At 50.8% G+C, this 24017-nt stretch overlaps 1 long non-coding RNA gene across 1 annotated transcript in view; it reads left to right on the top strand.

Moving 5' to 3' along the window:
- The window catches only part of LOC131838518 (uncharacterized), a 44625-nt gene extending 43138 nt beyond the window's left edge, over window positions 1-1487 (top strand). The window contains exon 4 of the long non-coding RNA XR_009356632.1: window positions 563-1487. This is a non-coding gene — a long non-coding RNA (uncharacterized LOC131838518). The remainder of the gene's footprint in view (window positions 1-562) is intronic.
- The last annotated feature ends 22530 nt before the right edge of the window (window positions 1488-24017 follow it).

The following is a 24017-nucleotide window of genomic DNA, read 5'->3' as shown; positions in this document are numbered from 1 at the left end:
CTGGGGAACGAAGGGCGCATATGGGCCTACCATGTGCCAGGCCTTGGGCGTAGCTGTGGATATCAGAGCAAACAGGACCCAGTCTCTGCCGTATTTGGGTTTGTAGAGTAAGGGATTCAGGTGAGTCATCAAACGATTATAGAACAGATTATTATAACAGGGTCCTGGAAACTGGAAGCATGCAGGAGGGATCCCTTCCCCTGTCTTGGGCAACCAGAAATCATTTTCTAAAAAAGTGGAATCAAAACTGATGGAAATTTCTTATGCTTATAAAGGGAAGGGAGAAATGGAGATCCATTGAGGTTATAATGGCCTTAGATTTCGTTTGCTTGAAATCCTAGGTATTTCAGGAAAAGCCATTGTGGGTTTGGGGGTCAGCACTCCTGACCCTTGGTAACAGCCATAGAGCCCACAGTCTTCAGGTCCCCATTCGTGGTCTGCTAAGCTGTGTGTTTTCAGGATCATTTGGTGTCCTGTTTTTCTTAGCTTGTGTCCAAACAAGTACCATGATGGGTTTTACAGCGTGTTGATTTATCTTTTGAGACATTTCTTCCTCTTCTAGATACTTCTTCACAAGTTTCCTGTTACCATCAGGACCAACACTTCCTGCAGAGACTTCCGGCTCATGGAAGCAGCGTGCGCCAGCAGGAGAGTTCAATTGCATTGAGGGCTTCCCAAAGGAGTTCTTTTTTCCCCCTTCTTGCTGGCTTCCTTCTTCTCTCTTATCTCTGCTCTGTTCCCCACTTGCCCCAAATCCTCAGACTTCCTCTGGAGACTGCAAATGATGATTTCAGAGACAGCGAGCTCAGGAGCCTGCGTTCAGGCAGGACCCTCCTGGGCCTCCTTCGGCTCTGGGTAAAGCAGTTATGTTGGCCCAGTCCTACAAGCAGTATAAAATCTGTAGGTAATTAAGAGCTCCCAACTCTCCCTTCAGTCCTACAAATACATCACCCTGGGAGAGGGATCAGCATTTCATAACCCTCATTCACTGAGGTCAGGGCCATAAAGGCTGCTGGAATTCCAAATGTTAAATGAGAGGAGGTAAATATGACTCATTGATACCACAGGACACATTAGCCTCTCTGTTCCCTCTGCTCCCCTCAAGGGTCCTACAGGCATGAGACCCCAAGATATGACTTTTAGGAATTAAGGAACCTGGAGAATGGGGGATATTACCTGAAGGACACAGGTATATGCCACAGGAGAGAGTCTCTATCGATGTGTTGAGGAGTTTTAAGCATCTGAAAATGGGGTCAACCCAGTTCCCTCCCTACCTCCCTTCCTTCCTTCCTCCCTCTTCCCTCCCCCCCCACCCCTTTCTTTCTTCCTCCCTCTGCTGAGCCCTCCTCATTCCAGCCTGAGGCTGTGCCAACATAGCAATCGAACAGAGTGAAGATATGACAAATAAGAAACGCATAGTCAACATGATCATTAAAACCCAAATCCGATAATTCAGGTTTTATTTTTCTTGTATTTTCCTGTTTGGCTTTGACAATGCCAGAATGAACTAGAATTTGCCAGAGCCTCCTTTCTCCTTGAACTGCCTACACAGATCTTAGCCTCCCTGGGATCCACCCTTTTGTAGGAGAGCAAAGAAGAGGAATCTGGAAGATTCTGTCTAGGGCTAGAGCTGCGGAGGGCACAGAGATTCATCTGTGTGGGGTCTGTCCTTACCTGTCGCATTTTCCTTAAGATACCATGGATTTTTTTTTTTTAAATGAAAGAAACCGGGAGGATCTTCCGTAGGTCCACCTGATGTATGTGCAACTATGGCCCAAGCCTGTTTTTCTCCAGAGTTTGCCAGCAGGCCCTGCTTCCCATGGACCCTCTGCAAATCCCCCTTAAAGCTGGAGGTAATGGGAAAATAATCCAGCGGGAAAGGGAGGGGACGAAGCACATGGATTTCTGGTCTGCGGCTCCTGTTGCTTTTGGCATCTCAAGAGTGAGATTCCCAAGCTGCCTGTGGCCGTCTCCGAGGGGCAGGAAGGCCAAGGGGACACTCAGTAGCTCTCTCGGGTTCTTTGGTCGTTCCCGCTACGATTTGTTATTTATTTGCTTTTACATTTTAGTGGCTTCTAATTCGTGGAAACAGGTGGGGAGAAGGGGAAAGGAAGGGGCAGCCGCTCAGGTGGGGCTTCTGGGTCTCCCGGAACGACAGCTTTCTCATGGGGCGGGGTGGCGGGCGCGCACGTTGCAGGCAGGCAGTGTGACCACCAGGCGGCGGGCTCTCCCTGTGACGAGCGGCAGCAGCACCGGGCTGGACTGAAAACTTCCAGAAAGGAAGGTACCCTGGATGGGATTAGAATGGATGGCTCATGAGAAGCATTCGGTTTCGGTAAACGCTTGCTGGGGGTGTTGGGAGTAGCTTCTGGAGCCCAAGCTGATGGTGGTTCAGGCTCTCACAACCCCATCCTTTATAGACAGCAAGACCAACGCCAATGTGCTAAACTCCTAGTCATCTCCTGGCCAAAGCAGGACATGTTTGTACCATGCCGATTCTGTTTACTTATTTATTTTTTAAGAGTCCGTGCAGTGTTTAATTCTGTCTTAGAACTTAGGGGAGCTTGGGCTCCAAGCACATTTGGACCAACGCTCAGGTATTTGAGATCGGCTACATCTGGCTGTGCCCCTTATCCCTGCCGCGTTGGGTCATTGCAAGGGCGTCCCTTCCTGCCCCTCTGCCCTTTGTCCACTTTTTCTCTCTTGTTCCATCCGCTCTTCTGTGTCCCCCAGCCCCAGTGGAGCTGTAGGGGCCCTGTGTATGACTTTTCATGATCCTCTACCGTTTTTTAACTACATTTTGTTTTTAAGTATACTTTTATAACTAAACTGCGGTTTCCTAACTCAGCTAGAACTCAGAGCTTCCCATCCGCTTTTTTTCTTGCTTTAATCATCTCCTTCTTCCATGACCCACACTCGGGGTTCAACCCTCACATCTTCTCCCCTCCCCATCATCTCAAACTTCCTTCAAGTATTTCACTCCCTGGTCCTCACAGTGGCTCTTACTCCAATTTCATAGGAAAAAAAGGGGGGGGGGATTCTATCAGGAATTACCATTCCCATGTGTCCGTGGGCTACTTGGGCATTTCTCTCTACCTCTCCACACTTGTACTTCCTCCTCCCCACTTGGCTCTGAGCAGAGGGACCAACTTATTTGCCCCCATCCTATCCTCACTCTTCGACCACCTGCTGGTTTCCAAGTGTCCCAAGTCACCCTTCCTCTCCCTGTGACTCAGCCTTTCTCTGCTGCTTACACTCCTGAGCTCATAAAGGTGCAGAATTCCTTTCCATCCCTAATTTCTCCACCATGCTCCCACACCCAACTACCACCAAATTTCTCTTTCTTTCTCCATGCACACTTCCCTAGACCACTTTTCATGAGCTGTCTCCATTTCCCTATCGGACATTTGCCCCCTAACCCCACACCCCAAATGTGCCTTTTCCCGCCTGGGGGCAGCCCCTCCGTGAGCCCCCGAAGGGAAAATTATTTTACAGCTGTGACCTAAGGTTCAGCAAGGTCATCAGTTAGGGAATGGTGAGACTGGACTTCAGACTGAAGTTTTATTTGTTCTGCTATCTATGCTTTTCCCACGTCTCGATGCTGGTGGGGAGGGACGGACAGCAGGTACCTTAGATAGCTATCCGAATGCCTTCTAGGAAGACAGGTTTTTGGAGGTGGGGGCGTGGTGGTTGTGAGGGCAGCAGAAGTTAGAGGCAAGCAGACTAGTTACAGGGGTTTTCTGGTTGTTGTAACTCCTACTCTCCTCCTTGTCTTCCATCCTCTCTCCTCACTAGCCTCAGTAACACGCACAGAAGCTCATCTACACAGACCCACACGTGTCATGGTCATTATTCCTCTCATGTGCTCTGCAGATCACACCACAGAGACCCCAAAATTCTTTGCTGCATGAACAGAAGATGAGGGTGGAAGGGAGGACAACACCTACAACATTTCCCGGGTTTGCAAATGGGAAGAAAGTGCCGACCTGGCTGTCAACCCTTTGGCTGGGAAGGAGACCCTTCTTGAGGCACAGTCTCAGGAACTCCTGGGCCTGGGACCTGGGCAAGGAGAAGTGTGCCTTTGACAGGCTGTGACCTATGCACGTGCAGCCCAGCTCTGCTAGTGCCAGACCCTAATCTGGAAAATGGGCTGATAATGGGGTCCGAGTCATGGGGCTGCTGAAGACAGTGGGGTGGGGACGCCCAGAGTGCTAAGACGGCTGTTGCTGCTGATGTTTGGGTGATGACAGTGATGATGGGGATGGAGGTGATAAAGGAGATGTAATTCTGCTATCAGCTCCGTGCACGCCGTCAATAATGATTGAGCACCTACTGCATGCACGGAAGTGTGCCAGGCAGGGGCAGCGTAGGGACATACAAGCGAGGCCCCTGCTTTTGATAGGGAGGAACCTGGACTTCTTTATAGCTGGGGGCTTTAGTCTCTGTGGCTTTAGTCGGATGACCCTTCTTCCCAAGGGCACGTTCCTGGCCTTTCAAGGGTCTTTGAGGGGAGACCCTCCAGGATCTCAGGGAGCCCCATTTCCTGCTCTTTTCCAGAAAGAGGACTGTCAGCAGCTTTTGAGTCTGTCTGCTCCAGGCAGCCAGGGTTACAAGAAAGCCACAGGGTGGGGCCCCAGGGAAGGCTCACGTTACCGGACTTGGAGCCCCTGGTTGGTAATAGGAGCTTGGAGGGGCCATCACTTTCCACTGCCGACCTCATGAAGAGGTCACTTGAAGGGCTTTGAGGCAAAGCCCCGGCTTTGGAATATTCCCTGGGCTTGGAATCAGTTCAGTAGCTCCAGGGAGTTTAGGGGAACTGTGTTGCTTTCTGGAACCACAGAGAAATCCCTCCGTTTACTCCTTGTTGCCAAAGGGACTTCTCACTTCTTCTCTGTGTCCAGGACCCCCAGACAGCAGGAGGTGGAGCCCAGAACCCAGGGCAGCCCCAGATGTCTGTCCAGGAGAGCCAGCTAGGGCAGGGCTCTACTTGAGTAGGAATTTAGACTTCTGATTTCTGGTCGGTTATTCTATTTGCATCTTGTCAGGATCGCTCTTTTCATGGGCATTTAAAAACAGATTGCAGAGATGCTAAAGGTCTGGGCCATTTGGGACATGAGTCATTTCTTTACTGACCTCTTCGATCACGAGGGTCACCTGGTGACTAGGTGATGTGATTTATCTTTCTTAAAAGATAAAAGTGAATTTAGTCATGCTTTTCTTTTTTATATTTGTTTTTTCATCTTTTTACTCCTGCTTTATTGCAAACTTCCTCTAAATTAGATTCTAGTTGCCTCAGAAGCCCCATGGAGGGATAGAGACTTTTTTGTTGTCGTTGTGATTATTTGCTTTAAATTAGGAATTGGTATGGACCTCTGTAGCCAGCCCCTCTGGTCATAAATGCATCACACTGTCCTTCGGAGAGAGGTGATAAATGACATTTGGGCAGAAAAACTGAGGCTAAGTAAGGGAAAATGTCTCTGGCTCCTTGGGAGGCCACTGTCCTGTCACTTTGTCCCTGTGTCATTCTAAACCCAGTCCAGGTGTGCATCCTGGAGGAGTCCCAGGTTTCCTTTCTAAATCTTGAGCATTCACTGAAATCCTAAAAGGCCACATACTGCTAATAGGACAAATCTCAAACCCTCAGTGAGGCACACAGGCCCCTTCCACATCCCCTCTTCCTGCTTCTCAAGCCTTGGCTTTTTTCCCACTCTCAGCTTCCCACTGCATGCCCCAGCCCCAGAAAAAACCCCGAGGTCCCACAGTGCCAGGCCGGGGTCCCTCCACCAGGCCTCTGAGAAGGTTCTGTGTGTCCTCGAAAAGGATCATCACTGCCCTGCTATCCCTTCTAGTAGAGACTCCCCACCCAGATTCTAGTCACACACGCCTGCCCCCTCCTGCAGCGGGCTCTGAGAGTTTCATGGAAATGGATAGCAATGTCCCACCCTTGTCCTCTGCAGCTGTCACGGGAGCTGGGAAGAGCTGGTTGATGACATGGGGGCCCAGGGCGTGTACAGCGAGGGGCAGAGCGTTGTTCTGACTCGCCGGGGCGGCCCAGACCCCAGGCAGATTTGGGCATCTCCGTTTCCCCGCATTGCCTGTGAGGTCTCCGTGGTTGGCCACCTTGCACCAACATCGTTTGAGCAGAAGGGGTCTCTCTAGTCGCAGAACACAGGTTCCCAGTGCAGCAGTCTAGGGAAGCTGCAGAGAGGGGCATCTTCTAGTAAGGGACAAAAGCCAGACTTCCTTGAAAATCTGACTCATGCTTTTTGCTATATTAAGAGGAACTCAGCCCCTCTCCTTTCTCCAAAGAAATACCCCTATATTTGGCCTCCCTCTGGAAGGCATGTTTCAAGACCCCCTCACGGTAGAAAGCAGCTTCTCACTTCTCCCCTTTTACCCCTAGATTCATCTGTCCTTTTCTTTGGACAAGGAATTTCTTTGTATAGTAACACCGTATGTGTGTGTTTAACAGATATAATTGGGAATCCTCCCTGAAATGAATTTTTCTATTGTCACAGGTTAATAACAAGAAGAAGACCAAGAATTTAAAGTAAGAGTTAATTGAATTATTTGATGTATACATAATGTATTTTCTGATGTGGCATGATGGTTGCCCCAGTATTACTGGTTTCTTTACCTGTTAATGAGACAACTCATTTGCCTATTTCCCATCCATTAGCTATTACCTCACACTGTCAGGAGGGCTGTTATTAAAAAAGAAAGGCAGCAAGCAATGGTGAGGTTGTGGAGAAACTGGAACCCTTGCACACTGTTGGTGGGAATGCAAAATGGCACAGCAGCTATGGAAACCAGTATGGAGGTTTGTCTATAAATTAAAATTAGAACTGCTCTATAAGCCAGCAATCCCACTTCAGGGCCTTTATCCAAAAGAACCGATATCAGGATCTTAAAGAGATATCTGCACTCCATGTTCATGGCGGCATTGGTCACAGTAGCCAAGACCTGGAAACGACCTAAATGTCCATTGACAGATGGATGGGCGAAGATGGGTGGCATATACTTATATATAATGGACTATTACTCAGCCTCCAAAAAAGAAGGAAATTCTTCCACATGTGACAACATGGATGAACCTAGAGGACATCACACCAAGTGAAAAAAGGCAGCCACACAAGATCTAATTGAGTTTTAAAGTGCAACAAGCATCCTTTTCGTCATCTCTTTTGCCCAGTTCCCTGCATGCATGGTCATTTTTCCTGTGAGGTGCTAAGTGGTTTTGGATTCTCTCCCACCTAACACTGGGAAGTAGAGCTCAACCCAGATAATTAGAGACCCCACTGTACCCTACATGCATTCTTCCTTCTTACACTATTTCTGATTGAAGGGGGTAGAGATTAGACACAGTGTGTCCCTGGATGGACAAGTGAGCCCAAAAAGTGGGTCAGAACACTAGAAAGCTTTTGGACCACCTCTTTGCACCCAAGCCTGTTCGCTGATTACATTGTAAAGACTCACCCAGCCTTTCTGTTAAGACGGCTCCAGAACCCTCAGCAAGGGCAGCGCCAAGGGGTAGCGCATGGGTCTTGGCTTTCATGCCTACAGTCCCTGATATATGTCTCTCTCGATGGTCCACAGAAATAACTTCATTGTCTTTGAACCAGAATGGTGTTCATGACACCACCGGTGTTCTTAAGGATCACCAACCACTTCAATTTAGGGATGAGGACATATCCTGAGGGGTGCAGTGAGTGATTTATCTGGTAGATTCTATGAAACTCTTAGGTTAGGTTAAGTTAGGAGGACATTTCCATAGACCCGTTCTCTGTATGGGACAACTGAGGCACAGAGTAGTTAGTGTTTTCCTCCAGTCATGCATATGGAAGTGGCTGACAAAGAAGGGGAACCAGGTTATGGCTACTATTTCTTGAGTGTTTATTTTGTGCCAAGCTCAGAGTTAAGCAGTGACCATCTTCTTCTCAGTCCTCAGAGGCCCCGTGGGTGAGGTATGGAGGTTGTGCGACACGTGATGAGTCCAGGCTCCTGATTATACCATAAGGTTGCAAATCTGGTTCTACCAAGTACCAGCCATGAAGGTTTATAACTCACACTGGGCCTCAGTTTCCTCCTTTGTATAACACGGATAACAGCATGTAAGTCATAGGGTTTCTGTGAGTGCACTCACAGCCTGCCGCTCGGTAAGCAACCAAAAATATATTGCTTTGCATGCCATATTATTCAGATAGAGAAACTGAGTCAGGGGGAGGCACTAACTCATCTTCCGTGGAATTCAATCCAAGGCTTGTTTTATGCCAGAGTCCAATCTCTTTTCATCTTGGTGGGCACATACATAAACAGCTTGTGGTTGTCAGAGAGGGCTGGTAACACATCTACTTGGTTTGTTGACTCTGCCTTTGGGTCTACCTAGATACTGACTTTTCTTGTGGGATGGGACAGGGTTCCTCACCTCCTCCTCTTTACTGCACCCTTCCCTATTGGCCTTCAGGGGGCGCCATTGAGCTGTAGTCACCTAGTTCCAGGGAGATGGAACCGCAGCACAATTTGAAATGACATATCAAGGAAAAAAAAGAACTCAAAAGCTGAAATCCAAACTGCTAAGACTTTTGTCTTTATGAAGAAACAGCTCTTAAAAACCAACATTGCTACACTGCAGGAATGGGAGGACTTTTCAGAAGTCAAGTTTATTGCAATGTGTGTTGTTTCTTTTCTTTGCTCCCTGTACTGTAAACAGAAAACTATAAAGCTACCTTAACACACACACACACAAAACTTGAGACAGTATCCGTGTCAGACTCCGCGTCCTTAACCTTGTCAGGAAAGGTGTTTCAGAGCCTGACGGCTCATTGACAGAATAAAACTAACTTCTGCCTCTGGTTAATGCTAATGGGAAGCTAACATCAGAGAGAATGGATGCCCGGGAAAATAATTGGGACCAATGTTCCCTTTGCTTATTTGCTTATTTGCCAGGTCTGAGGTTCCAAACTAGGTGGCTTCCCTGAAAGCTCAAAACAGGAGAGCCCCAGCGCGCCCAGCGTGTGGAACATGGGCCCTGCCCCCCGGGGCCTTGCCATGGCCACTTCCCTGCTCCCTGGCCTGACCCTGCGGCCCGCCTCTGCTGTCAGGCTCCCTGTGCTCATGGTCTGGGCTTCTAGAGAATTGTCCAAGGCCCTCGCATCATCAGCCAAGGGCGGAAGAGCTATTACCTCACTCAGAGAAAACATGGTGGGTCCTGTTGCTTCTGGAAGTCATTTGGCAAAACCATGTCTAAATGGAGGCCTCTTCCAGGGTATCACCCCATTTCGTTACCAACAATCACTTAAGAGGGTCCACGTTTTACAGGGTATGGAGGGGGAAGTGGCTTAAATTCTCCTGCGCTACTAGCCAGGCTTTGTGGAACTTCTAGCTGTTTTGAAGTAGCTCCAGGGGTCTTTCAACGACCAGATCCTCGCCTCTTGCTGAGTCGCAGGCTAAAGATCAAACCCACTCAGCTTCACTGGCTGTCTCCCCGCACGTCTGCAGGACTTTCCAGGGGAGGATGATAAGATCACCTTTTGCTTGGTCTCCCCCTACCCCTCACTCTCTGAAAGTCATCTTTATCAAAAAGATCTTCACTTCTAGCCTATCAGGCCACTCTGGTGGCATTGGAGATGTGATCAGAAGACCTGGCCAGACATGCCCCACCCCACCTCCCCCATTTTGATCTTGGCTTTCCTGGCTCTATGTCCACCATCCTCCCCGACAGCTCTGGTCCAGAGAATTCGGCTGCTGTGGAAAATGCAAACACTTTCGTAAGAGATGGCTAATTTAGCCCTGAATGTCTGACTTTGGTCTAGTTGGCTCCTTTTTTGGCTGAGGAAAAAACAAAACAAAACAAAACCAACTAGGAGTGAGAGCAGAAGCAGGAGGGTCAGCAAAAGAAAGAAAGAAAGAAAGAAAGAAAGAACAAAATGTTGCCTTGCAGGGCCCCTCCCTTCCCCCTGTCCCCTAGCCCTGGTCCTGCCTGGAGGGTTCTGACACCGCCCTTGACAAAATGAAGTGTGTTCAGATAAAGGATGTTGCTGCTTGTTTCAAAACAAGGGTCCCACCCTCCACACCTACCGGAGGAAGCAGATCTCCAGAGAGTAAGGTGGAGCCCTGAGATGAATATGAATTATTCGCCCTCCGCACACTCTGATGGCATCTGCCCGTGGAACAGTCCGGGCTGGGCTGTTTCTTCCACACGGTGTGGTTGATCCCCACCGCAGGTCGCGATCAGCCTCGACTCCAGAACACACCCAGTCCTGTTCTCAGAAGAAAAGTTGGAGTTTCCTTAAAAAGGACTTTAAAGGAAAAAAAAAAAAAAAATCTAACCTTTTAATTTATAAAAAAGGAAGCAGAGTCCATCTACTTTTTCTTTTAAATAAACCAAGATACGGTTAATAGTTTACAGACGTTGGCTGGGGTTTTTCCTCTTTCATGTGTTTATGAAATGATTCTGCTCTTCACCTTTAAGAGCTTTCACACATCCCTCTGAACTTGTCATTATGTTGAATGCCCGAGCTGAAGGCTGTCTCATCAAGGGCAGTCATTAGGACTTGCATTCCGGAGGATCCGGGAGCAGCAAACGCAATCCCATGAGCAGCCCCACTTGGAAAAGAGCACCCCTTTGCGGGCCACCGAGGTGTGGTCCCGTGTGAGACAGCTGAGCAATGTCCAGGGTCACTGGGCAACCCCAAACATACACAGCCCAGCCAGAAGTGGCCTGGTGTGTTTTCCCCCCCAGGCAGGAGGCAGCTGGATTGTTACTTACTACAAACAGGTCACTTTCAGTGACTTGGCGCCCAGATGAGGCATTATAATGTCAAGCACACTCTTTCCTCATCACTGTCCCTATTTCTTCCCTGAGTGTTCAGCCAGGGTGGTCCCGATAAGAACTCTGTTGCCAACAGAGAGCTTTTTACTTATAGCCTGCATGCGGCGGTGGCTTCTGGACTCCCTGGGGGGTGCAGGAGGAGTTGAGTCGGCTCCAGAATGTTCTGGGGGCAGCCTCCCCTTTATTCTTCTTTCCCTTTCTGCCACCTTTCCTTTTCACTGTTCCCTTGTGGGTGGCTTTCCCTGTTAATCCCCTTCCCCTGCAGGTGATAAAGTTCCCCTACCCCCACTGCCCATAGCATTTTCCATCAGGATGAAGGACGACAGGCAGACCCTTCTGGGGGTCATTCTTTGCTGGACACTAGCAAAGGCTGTTACTCAATTAGCAAGAAGAGTGGAAATTTCTTTGGATCTCTGGGATGGGCCTGATGCTGAGCGGGCTGGCCTTGAAGATGGGGCTCGGTTCACAGCCTCCCCTGGGTCCTAGGGCATCTCCAGATCCCAGAAGGTCTCACTGTGGCTCACCAGCAGTACCAGTTAGGTTGGAGAGGTGGTGGACTGTGGAGGGGGCGGGGGGCGGGGGGGGGGGGGTGGGGGATGGGGAGCTGGCAAACCCGAGGGCCTTGTTCCTGCCTTTTTTCTGTCGCATCTGCTAGAGTAGAGCCTTGGCAACCAACCCTACCCCCTAACAACAATTCATGGCGTCTAATTGCTCTTTCCTTTTCATTTTATTTAGTAACTGGGTTCAGCCCAGGAAACTCTGGCTTCCAATCCTTGAGTGTTTTGACTCAGGGACCGTAAACTGTCTGATTTCTTGGACAAACACAATCTTGAGGAATTTCTCTCTTTATACAATGGCAGGCATCTGTGAATGTCAGCCACCCCGCTCAGGCCTTGGCCGGCTTTTTTCCCCCTTCCTACAGACGTCAATCTCCTTAAAATAAATATTCCCTTTGGTTTTGGGGGCCCTTTCCTTTGGATTACTCACCTTTATCTCTGGGATTACAAAGCGGCTGGGAAACAGAGATAGGGTTTACTGCGACTTTCACACAGAGCAGGAGAAACAGAGCACGCTGGGCGATCAACTCCCATTCTAGATTTCAGCAACTCTGGAATTCACCTTTGGCCTGGGAGATTCGTCTGCTCCTTTGCCTTGAGGGGAGGGCATCTACCTGTACGCTTTCCTGTTTGGGGTGGCTACTCACCGTCTCCCCGGTCCAGCTTCCCCTCACTTGTGACACCCCTCCCCCCAACCACCTGAGTCATCTTTCTGAAACAAATCTGGTCACGTCTCCTCCCACCCCATCCCTCACCTCCCCAACCACGGACCACCCCGGAGGCCTCAGATAAAAACCCACTACTCAGTCAGGCAAACTGAGTCCTTCACCGTCTGGCTTTGCCTGCCTCTTTGTCTCCTTTCTCATTACTTTCCCTGTGTACCCCATGGAGCAGGCCACCTGAGGGGAGGCCTTCACCGTGGTGCTTGGACATGTGTGACCCCTTCTGCCTGGATGCCTTTCTCCTTCCTTGTTGGATTCTTCCTCGTCAGTTCTGACCATGTGAGGTCAACCTCTACTAAGAGCACCCCCCGCTTGCTCATAGGGCCCCCTCTGCCATCCAGAGAGTGGAGTTCACGATTACTGCCATTATTATGCTTCCATTCAAATACACTGCTAATGGCTCTTAAGTCTTCTTTTTGTTTTCGTCCTTCCTTGTCTTCCCTCTCCTCTTTATCTCTTTCTCCTCTTTTTAAAGAGTGGATAGTATTATTTTTGAAGTCCTTGCTGGGCCTTGTACAGTCCCTGGTGTTCTACCAAACCAAAGGTTCACGTGCTAACTTTGGTCTTATCAAATATCTGCAATGCCTGGACGCTGACTGGGCACCTTCTGCCGGCTGTCTCACCAAAGCAGCACACTACCCCGTGGGGTGCATGAGAGTTTCTCATTTTCACATGACATAGACCGAGGCTCAGTGAGTTCTAATTGCTTTTGCAGGGCGCCAGGTTGGGGGGGGGGGTTGGTGCTCAGCCGTTAAGCCTCTGCCTTCAGCTCAGGTATTAAGCCCTGTATTGAGCTCTCTGCTCAGCAAGGAGCTTCCTTCTCCTTCTCCCTCTGCTGCTTCCCGTACTTGTGCTCTCTATCACTCTCTCTCTCTCTCTGTCAAATCAATCAGTCAATCAATCTTTTTTAAAAATTGCTTTTGCAAGGTCACACTGCTGGCAAAATGGTTTATCATTCATTCTCAGGCCTCTCTGATCCCAAAGCCTGGGCTCTTTTGTAGTGTCCATTAGTACCGTTGGGGTGACTTGCTGTGTGCACACATGGCCGGAGGACCAGGGCCCCAAGTTTGGGTCTCCCTGAAGCTCCCTGTGAGCTTCCGACTTTTCTGCACCTCCCTCATCAGTGAGCGCTAATTGCCGCCCTCAGGATGGGGAACGAGCGCCACAAGTTCATGGGAAACTGTCTGCAATCAGCAGACATTCCCCAAAAAGTAAGGTAATGAGGACTTTTACACCGTTCCCCACCCTGATTTCCTTCCTAGCCCATCCTGAATTTACTGTGCTTTCCTGGCTAAAGAAATTCATCCCTGGGGAAGTCAGCTGCCGTGGTTCTGGGTTGCTGGATTAAACCAGGGACTTTGTGTCTTTCTGTTGGGGTCAGGCCCAGGTAGGTCTGGCTGATTTAGGTATAGAAATGCTTGGAGACCCTGAGTGACCAGGTCACCCTGAGTGACCACACTACACTAAGTGTAGGGTGGAAAAATTATGTCAACAGAGCACTGGAGGAAAAGGGAAGCCTGCAGGGGAGGGGAGCCAGAAGAGACCCAGGCCTGGGGTTCCGAGCAAGTTTCCGAAGTGGAGGGTCTGATGATGTGTGCATTCTGGGTGCTGCTCAGCAGAGCCCCTTGTGGGGCCTGCCACCGTCCGGTCGTCCCTCCTTTCTTCCAGAGACAGAATCCGCCCGAACAGGCCAGCGTTCATGGACATGTACGAGAGCACCTCCTCTTCCGAGGCCCTGAAGAGCTGCAGAATTGTCAGACACGGGCCCTGCGCCGAAGAAGTGGAGGCCGAGAAGGGGTAAATGAGAGGTTCCTTCAGGGGCTTGCTCTTTTAAACACCACTTATCAGATGCTTTGCCACTTGGCGAGGGTGAGATGGGGGTGAGACCCGGGAACGAGTGACGTGTCAGGTGGGGATCGTCGCTGTTACTCAGAGCAAGGGCTCGGGGTGGAGGGGACCAGGGTGGAGCCCACGTGCACTCATCGGGGGAGCGGTGGGAGAAGGGTTCCCGGAGCAGGGCGTGTGCCTGATGGGAAGTGAGATCCAGCCCGCCCCACCCCCATCTAGTGCTGTCCATGGTCATGGTCAAGGGCAAGTGACTTCCCTCCCTTGCTGCAAGACGGCACGTGGTCTTGAAGCTTGGTTCAACGTCCAGACACCTGCAGATCAGCAACTGGAAACTGAGTCTTGCCCATAAAATCCCGAGCGGGCTGTGGTCCTACTGACCCACCAGTGCCCTTCAGTCCCACGGCACCTGCCCAGTGACCTCTGCACCGTGAGGCTTTTTGAATAAACAAGGAACACGCAGCAAGCAAGCCAGTTCCCAGCAGCAGCAGCAGCAGCAGCTGGCACTTGTCTCTGACTCTCTTGTCACTCTCAGTGCCGTGTTCTTTGTTTGGTGCTGAGCGAAGGCAGTCAAAGCCAAAGCCCGTTGGCCTGGAAGCTCACCCAGTGCCAGTGCCCACCCCTGTCAGGCATCTTCCCCTCTCCTAAGAGCAGAGCCTGCCTGGTTTAAAAAAAAAAAAAAAAAAATTCTGGCCCAGGGAGTAATTTTATCTTGTATATCTGCCTCAGTAATGCTGAAGTCAGGAGAGGACTGTTTTGTCAAAGCTGCCGGGTGCCCAGAACATGCCTCTGAGCTCCTACCTACCTCTTCTCTTCAAAAACAGGAAATCATCTAGGGCCAGTGTAAATCAGCCCCACACCCAGGGGGTTAGATCACATTCGTGCTCAGAAAGTCAGTCTAAGACCTGGCAAGTGAAGCCTCCTGAGGGCCCAGCCATCTTCCTTCTGCCTTTCCAGTTTTCTAGATTTCTCTCCCTGTCCCCCCCACCACCACCCCCGCCAGCGTGGGACTCAAACCCTTGCTTCTTGGGTGAGACGTGGGCTCTGCAGGTGGCCAGTTGTCTGTGCTGGTTGGAATACAGGATGAAGCCTTTGTTCTGGAATCTGCTGTGGTTTCTACGTTACTGGCTTGATGGGTTGATTCCACTGCCTTAAGGCCCAGAGACTCTACTCACGTGTGTCATTCTCAAGAGCGAAAATACCATCCAATACCACTTTGGATTTTTTAGGAGGAAGGCTTTGGGCTTCATCTTGAGCCGCTAGGACTCAAGGGGCTGGGGAGCGGGGCAGGAAGAAAGGAGTGCCCCAGGGAGTCATTCCTGCTGGGTATCTGGCTGTGCTGAGCCCAGAGTGTGAACACCCTCCCAGCCCCCACCGTGTCAGGCCTGGGAGTCAGGGCTGAGCCCCCTCCTTGCACACCCTGCCACCCAGCTGGCATAGCTCCGCCCTCCTTGTCTGACACCCAGCCACATTCCCTCCTCCTTCCTCTCTTGTCCCAACGTCTGCTCCTTCTGATCTTGCTTCATCTTCTAAATTGGAATTCCTTGCCGTGGACATGGGGGGCCTGTAGTACGGAAGGACGGAGTGGGTCCTGAAGGAACATGAAGGAACGGGATGTGCTCTCTTGCTCTGTCACGGCTGAGACATCTCTGCCGCTGTGTTACTGGATCATTTATTACAGAATACTGTAATAACGTGGAAAGGAATCCAAAGATGAAGTCGGTTGCTGGGGAGAGAAGAGAGGAATTGAAGCCAAGACCCGACAAATCCAAGAACGAGATGACAGTGGGAGGGATTAATGTGGGGTCATCTTTGAGGACTGTCAACAGAGGCTGTGTCTCCTGTGCCCAGGTAGCTGACTGTCTTCTCCCAGCTCTTAGCTGCCACCTCGTCTGGCCCGAGACCATCTCTGACACTCCCAGGGTGTGCCTTCTTGGAAACACATATGGCAAAGACTCTGGGGTTCTCCAGGCTCCGAAATGCCTAGTGGCCAGGGAAAGGGTGACCCGGTGGGTTGCAGAGCTCCCACTGGGAGCGGAGTAGAGAAAGTTTACAGCTTTGTCTTGGGACATTTGCTAAGTCATGTTTTAAGAGAAATCCAGTCTGAGGCAACATGAGTCCACTGCCGAGTGGTGAGATGCATAGGTTCTCAGGCTCCGAGACCCTATGGGAGATTGCCTATAGGGCCCCATAGCCTGGGAAACTGGCCTAGAGGCTTTATAGAGTGACTAATATCCTACAGGGATCATCTGGGTCCCGGGACTTGTAATGGGGTCAGCAGCCCAGCCTCCCCTTTGAGCAACACCCCTGGGACTGTTCATGTCCATCTGGAAGAAACTCGTCTCTGAGTCTTGTTCAGGACTTACTTCGCTTTGCCACCTCTCACCCGGCCGTGTGATTTACACATCAGTTTACATTTTCTGTTGGGAAATCCCAAAACATCTGAAAGGCAAGCAGGGACACTCAAGCTGAAATCAGAGGTAATCGTGTCTTGGGTTGGAGGGAAGGGAGGGTTGTAAGGAAAAGAGAGAGAGAATAAAGAAAGGACACACACACACACACACACACATGCATACGAGAGAGAAAGAGAGAGAGAGACAGAGACAGAAACAGAGAGAGAAGAATGTGGAAGGAAAATGGCCAGGAAAAAGCCAGGTCTCTAAGGCTTACAACTGTAATATTATAATTAATAATTCTGTCCTATTTGCTACTGCCTGACAACATTGTAGATGTTCAGATTATAGAACTGGGGGAAACCATGTCACAGAAACAAAAATCCCTTCTCTCTCATTTGGGGACTTTGTCCAGCAGGGGATGGTCTATGAGGAATAATCAGTTCATCCTGATCTGAACATTGTTCCCCCTTGCCTGGCTGAACATGTCACCTGCTCCGTTATTGTTGGCCAGGAGGGGAGAAGGAGCTCCAAATCCTTAATCACCATGGGTGTGCTGCTGAAACTCCTCATTTCACACCACCAGCCTGAGTCCCTGGCAAGTGGATACATTTCCAAGACTCCGTTGCTATTCTCTTGTGTTAATGACAGGCAGAGCTTAGAGCCCGTCCAAGGAGGCAGAGCGGTGGCGTGGAAATGCCTGGAATTTGGATGACACTTCGGTGGTTTTGACTTATTGACCGTATGGCTCTATTAAAGCCCTTTGAGGGGCCCCTGGGTGGCTCAGTCAGTTAAGCGTCTGATTTAAGCTCAAGTCATGATCCTGGGATCCTGGGATCAGCCCCGCATCACATCAGGCTCCCTGCTCAGCAGGAAGCCTGCTTCTCCCTCTCCCTCTGCCCCTCCCCCCGCTAGTGTGCCCACACACTCTCTTTCTTTCCCCTTCCCTCTCTCAAGTAAATGCATATATATATATATAGTTTTTTTTTTAAAGGCCTTTGAGATTCAACTTCTCCCCACGGATAGTGTCAGAGTTGCCCCTGAGAATCTTATACGTTGCACTGCATACGGCAATTATGCGGTAGATAGAAGCCCTTCTAATCTAGCGTAATTGCCTAGTTTTATTGTATGAATCTAGAACCCAGACGGATACTTCGCCCAGGGGAGAGATCCTGTAAATACTCGTTGAGTAGAACTGACAAGCTACTCAGGGCCCTGAACCACAAGTCTCTGGACTCAAATTCAAGGCTCTTTAGAACTGATTCCACCTGTTCCCTTTCTGAAGGAACCTCTTCCTTTCCGGAAGGAACTCTGTCTCCCAGACAGCAGAGGCTTACACGGTCCTTCTCCCTGGAATGGGCCTGGTGAATGATATGATGTGGGTGCAGTGACTTTAGCTCAAGTTGCTTCCTGGGGACCTGCAGAAGCAGCTGCTTCTCTGACTAAGAGGCTGAGTTGGGGGTTCCAGCCAGAAGAGGAACTGACCGGTGATGCTCTCCCCGCTGCGGGCCTGGCTGGGGGTTGATAAGTGATCTTCAGAGACATCGAGGGAGCCCTCTGTTTCTGCTTCCTCGTAAAACCATGACTCAGGAATATTGTTCACATCCTCAGGATGGCAGGGGAGCTAAAAATAAACCATGACAGAACAGACCCCTGTGAGGAGTGGTGGGGTGGGGGAGGTGAAGAGCTGAGAGCCTGGAGGCAGGAGAGGGAAGGATGCCAGTGGAGAAAGAAGGCAGAAGGCAGACAGCAAGGGGAAGAAGAGGAGAAAGAGGGGAGGGGAGTGTACATTGGACAAGAGATACACCTTGACACAGGGTAGAGGAGAGTGCGGAAGGAGGGTCCTGGAGAGAAGACATGTCTACTGCACACATGAACTACAAACATGAACTTGACATTTGAAATAGTCAAAGCTGTCTGGAGTCTTGACTCAAGGTCACCAGCTGCTCTCCTTGATCCCCAGTGTTTTCTCTTCCTGAGACATGTCATAAATGTCTCCAGTTATCAGTTCTACACTGGGAACCCTGAGTCCTCATCTCTGATGTCAATCTCTCATCCAAGTTGGTTCAGTATCTCTAACTGCCCGTAGCAGTGGGTTTCCCATGAAATCCGGAGGAGCCCTGAGGATCTGAGATATGGGTGGAGGGGCGCTGACCTACTTTTAAACTAGCATGTCTCCCTTTCAATCTACCATATGTGTTAGGTTCCCCCGAAGATTCTGCTTGCTGCTTAAAATAAACTTGGCAACCGTTGGCTTTTAGGTTGAAATTGTTTTTGCAAAGATTTAAAATGACCCCAGCTAGGAGTGCTGGGGAGGCTCAGTCAGTTAAGCGTCCAGCCTCTGACTCTTGATTTCATGATCTTAGGGCTGAGTCAAGCAACAGGCTCTGTTCTGGACATGGAGCCTCTTTAAGATTCTCTCTCTCTCTCTTTCTCCTTCTGCCCTTCCCTACATCTGGAAAAAAAATGTTCCCAGATAAACGTGCCCCTCCCCCGATCTGTTCTCCATTTTCCCCTCTCCTCCCTCCCTTTGCTATTACAACCGTCCTTCCAGTCATTCGGGCTCCAAATCTTGGGGTGTACTGAGGAGTCTAATTCCCACCTCCACAGGAAATCCCTTGCTGCCTTGGAAATGCCTCTTGGATTTGGCACTTTCTCCTCCCACCTGCGGTGGCGCCCTTCATCCCATTGTCTTAGGGCCCAGATCGCTGTGGCATCTAACCAGCCTTTCTCTCCTCCCCTTTAGGCTGCACAACGCTGTCTAACTAAATTTCCTTTTCTGTCTTTGTTAGTTTGCTGCTCACTTTTCAGAACCCTTCCCTGCTCCCATGGCCTCTCCTGGAAGTCCTCCACCCGGAATTCAGAAGGTGTCCCAGAGCTTGGCCAGTCAGAACCATCACTCCCACTCATTCTCCCGTCAGGATTTCCTCTCCCGTGTGGGGTGCACACCTCCTTCAGCTCTGCTCTTTTGTTCCCCACCGGGGGATGAACCCCACTCTTTGTTACCTGTCCCTACATTGCCTATCCTTTGACTTTCCTTAAATCTAAATTTCTCCTCTCTCTTCTCTAAGACTTCCAAATTATTTTAGCCCATTCTTTTTTCTGAATCTGTGCAATCTCTTCAGTCTCTAATGCTGAGCTTAGTATTTGTTTATACCTGGGTTAACTTCACTCCCGGCTCAGGGCCTGGTCCCATCCCCTTACGCTGCCAGTGTCCTCCCCACCCACCCTGGGGCTTCTGGGTCTGTCGTGCCCAACTGTCTATACTGCCCTACCTTTCTTAAGGACCTCTTAGGCAGACCCACCTTGTCCCTGGGCCACAGGGGTCAGGGAGGTACAGGCCTGGACTTCACAAATATGCTGATCTAGCGCCTTAGATGAGTTTTAATATCCAGGATCTTGACTCTACAGGAAAGAATGGTGTGTCCCCAGGCTTTCTGTTTTCCCATCCTCAGTGGGGTGACCTGGACACATTATTATTCACTGCACTGCTGCCCTACCGGCCCCTTTGGGATGTGACAGGCTACCTCCAACCTTCACACTTGACATCCCTCACCACCGTCTTTGCCGGGGTTGCTCCTACTCACCCTTCACCTCCTAGGGGAACACTAAAAGTCACTTGGTAGGGGGACACTCTCCTGATGGAGGTGGACTGCCCTAAATCCTAGGCTTTTTCTTTCATGGCACTTAATGCACCTGCCATCAAACGAGTTCCTTGCTGACACACTCTCTCCGGTAGCCCACATGTCCCATTGGGAAGGGGACCTAGTGGGTATTATTTTTTGCTTTGCTCCTGACCCTGAGTATTCGTAGAACCTGGCTCAGGGCAGGATATATCTGTAGAAGACATGCTTTGGATTTGACTTGGAGTTAGAAGCCATTTGGTACAGGACCCAAGGGGTCTACCTCCCAGACACACCATGGAAGTTGTTCATCTTTTTATTTTGTGTTGAGCCCTGGGTCGGCCTGGAGAGGACATCCCTGCCTTACTGCTTTTTCTTGCATTCCTTGCAATAAAAAAATCCATCTCTGGCTGCCTTACGTTCTCCAGTCCTCCAGGAGCTGTATGAACAGCAGAGCTCCTTGCCCCCTCCCTGCCTGACCACCTCCCCCCAACCCCAATCCTGGCACAGACCGGAGGCTGGCAGACAAAGGAACACAAAAGACAACACTTGTGCCCATCCCTCCCATCCCAGTGCTGGGCCGAATTCTTCTCTGTCTCCTGGCTCCAGAAGAGACTTCTCACACTCCCTGGGGGAAAGCCAGGGACGGGGACGGATGTGGAGACAGAACGGGCTTGGGGAAAGTAGCACCTTCTTCAGCAGGATGTGACTCCGGGAAAAGCAGCCAGAGCTCAGGGGAACAGGGGTGGCACCTCTGAGAGAAAGCCCAGCTGAGGGTCAGTCCCACAAAGCAGAGAAGCTCCATTGTGAATTAGTCCATCCGTACGCCTATCCAACCCCGTGTTCATGGAGTGCCCGCCGTTCTTCCTGTCCTCACAGAGCTCATGTCTAATAGGGCCCTCAGATTACCCACCCCCCCCACGAGGTCACCAAACCACGGCTACAGATGGATCTCAGGGCCAGGAACGAGCCAACAGAGTCCTGAGGTGGAGGACTATGTGACCCCTGGAATACAGTTAGGTGAAGAGATTTTCTTCTTCCATCCCGCCGATTGTTCTATCGTGACTTTTCTGTCTTTGCTCAGCTTGGGTCCACTCTCATTTTTCCCATCCCTGTCCTCTGCTTTCTTTCCATGTTCTCTCCCTGCTGGTCCTTGTCAGTCTTTGGTTCCTATGTACCAGGAGCTGCGCTAGCCTAGAAACGTTCCTTTTCTTTTGTTCTTGGCTTTTCTCAGTGAACACTCTGGAGCCCCAGATTTTGGGTCATCCTCCCCAAATCATCAGATCTCCCAGACTTGGAGGGAAGGAAAAGACCTCAAAAGTAAGCGTACCCAGTCCTTTGTTCTTTGGCTCCCTCTGGATCTGTCCGTCTGTCTCACTGTTCTCTCTGCCTCTCTTCCCCTCATTCCCCATTGCTTCTTCTTTTCCCCAGTTCTGTCCTGCTTCCTGGCGTTTTATCCCATCCGTCCCGCAGGATGACAAGTGGTCACAGAGTAGGAAGGAGAGCCTCTCTCTGAGGACAGCTCATCTGGAAAGATCTGTGCAATCACGTGGAAAGATCCTGTTTCGGTTATGGTCTTTCGACAGGGACCAAGTCGAGGGGCCATAGTTCGACATCCGTCATCTCATCCCTCTCCGCTCTTGTCCTGTGCTTCCGGTTCTGTCAAACTCAGGGGAGAAGGCATGAGGCAATTTACTTTTCCTTTTCTGGTGGAGGGAGGCAGGGATGGGAGGACCCAGAAATGTCGGGACTGTGCTTGGTATGTGGTACCTCATTTTTGCTCAATCCTCCCTCGTCCCCTTTCTTTCTTGATGTCAGATATTTTGGGAGCGGAAAAATGGCCTGTCAGATATGAGTGGTCCTTCTCCCCTGATTATCGAGGAAGTTAGGCTCCGTGGTGGGCTACGTCTGCAAGTGCAGGGATATGGTGGCCATTGTGTGGGGGGAGGGGATGGGAGCCCCAGTGTGGCCACTTATTAGCTGTGTGACCTCGGTGAAGTGACTTCATCGTTCTGAGCCTCCTTTTCTCATTTGTCAAATGGAGACCAAATAATAATTACCTCCTAGACGGTGTGTAAGGACTGAATCTATTCAAGTATTTGAAGAACCTGGCAGGTGTCAGATACAAACCCCTCCTTTCAATTATGAAGGACATGCGGAACCCCTCGTTGGTACAGAGCTGGGATGGTGCCTTTGCTCAGGGGGTGTGTACAGAGAAGAAGTGGCAGGGGCAGAGGAGATCTGGTTACAGACCTGGTCCCCTCCCCTGACTGGGGGCCTGGGTCTGAGCTGGCGAGGGGGGTGGCCGGCAGCCAGGCCCCTCTCCCCAGGAGCCGGGGCGCACATGAAAGCCTGTCATACCTCAGGAACCGGCCGCTGTGCGGAGCATCTGGATGTTCTTAGATCTCTGTCTGGATTCCTTCTGGTTGTCTTGTGGAATCACTTATCAGCGGCGAGCAGACCAGGCCTTTGGCTTTGCTCTCAGCAGCCCAGCCCCACTGCCTTCCTCTCCATAAACACCGTGGCGCAAGGGACAGGAAGGTGGCTCCGGGGCCTGCAGATGAGGCAGCCCTGGGCGCTGTCCCTCCTCTCCCCCAGGGACCACAGATACTACCGCCGGGCCTCCTCTCATGTACAGCTGCCTTCAACTGCCTACACAGTCAGCGGAGAGAGGTTTAGAGAGTGGGTGGAAATGTCAAAATTGCTGAGAGAGTGGGAATATTGAGAGTAGCCTGTAATGTCCATTCACCAAGCCGTTCCCACCAGAGGAGTCCTCTGCCAACCCCCTTCTGTCAGGGGGCGGTGTCACTTTCTGAGCCTAGACCGACTCTGTCTCTTCCTCACACCAAGGTACTTATGAATCTGTGGCGAAGGCTGGTTGCAGCTCATGGAACAGACTGTTCCTCTGTGTTGTCCCCCCAGACTAGAGGAGGCCTTGGCCTTTGTGGCTCTGTCCCCAGGGGGGCTTCTAGGCTGGGTTCCAGGCCCCGGGGCAGGAAGAGAAACTATCTCGGGGGGATGGGGCTTTGGACACCCCTTCAGGTCACTCTGAGATAAGATTGTCCGTTGTCTGTGCTCTGTTTTGTTTCCTTCTCAAGCAGCAGGGGATACCAGTCATCTCTCCTGGTGATGCTTTCCTTGCAGGGCCTTCCAGAAAGCCCTCTTTCTGGTTTTGCCCCTGCTTTGTGGTCTCTACTCGGCCCCTTCTGTTGGCTCCTCGCCCTCCCGCCACCTCGGCACTGGAGGGTCCTTGGCTCTCGGTTCTGCCTTCTTCTTTCCTCCCTGAGGAACACATCCAGCCTCGTGGCTTTAGAAGGAAGTGATGTAGGAGGTCAACCTCATGTTTGTGTCTCCAGCCCAAGCCCCCTTCGGACTCCGGACACACAGGGGACGCCCACAGAGCAGACCCCTCGGAATTCATGTGGCCGTGATGGGACGCCTGACTCCAGCCTTCTCCCTGTGCTTCCGAATTCTGCGGCCCAGATCCCTGGAGGGTGCTGGCTCCCCTGTTCCTTAGAACCACATCCAGCCTGTCGACAAATTCTGTGGCTTTACTTTTTAAACTCTATCCGGTATCCAGCTGCTTCCTGTCCCCCGCATTGCCACTGGCCAAGAGGAGCCATATCATGTCTCGAGGGAGCTTGGCAATGGCTGCCTCCCCAACCCGGTCTATGCTGGCCTGTCCCCTGTTTGCCTCATGAAGAGCCCGAGGGGACAGACCACCCTGTCAGGTTCTCTTCTTCCCCCATCTTCCTCAGGGCTAGCTGAATGTCACTTCTGCCATCTGTCCTACTCTGAGCCTTCTGTACGAAAGAAACAGGAACCACCCCCCACCCCCGCCAACTCTGTTCCATCCCCTCCCAGCACCCCATCCCCTTCTGTCCCTCGGTGCCTCCATCATTATTTATTTTTTTTTTTTAAAGGTTTTGTTTATTTATTTGATAGAGATCACAAGCAGGCAGAGGCAGGCAGAGGGAGGAGGAAGCAGGCTCCCTGCTGAGCAGAGAGCCTGATGTGGGGCTCCATCCCAGGACCCTGAGATCATG

Source organism: Mustela lutreola, chromosome 1, assembly GCF_030435805.1.
Source record: "Mustela lutreola isolate mMusLut2 chromosome 1, mMusLut2.pri, whole genome shotgun sequence".
In the NCBI taxonomy this organism is placed as follows: domain Eukaryota; kingdom Metazoa; phylum Chordata; class Mammalia; order Carnivora; family Mustelidae; genus Mustela; species Mustela lutreola.
The sequence above is the reverse complement of the archived record's forward strand: the minus strand, read 5'-3'. Positions and strand labels throughout refer to the sequence as shown.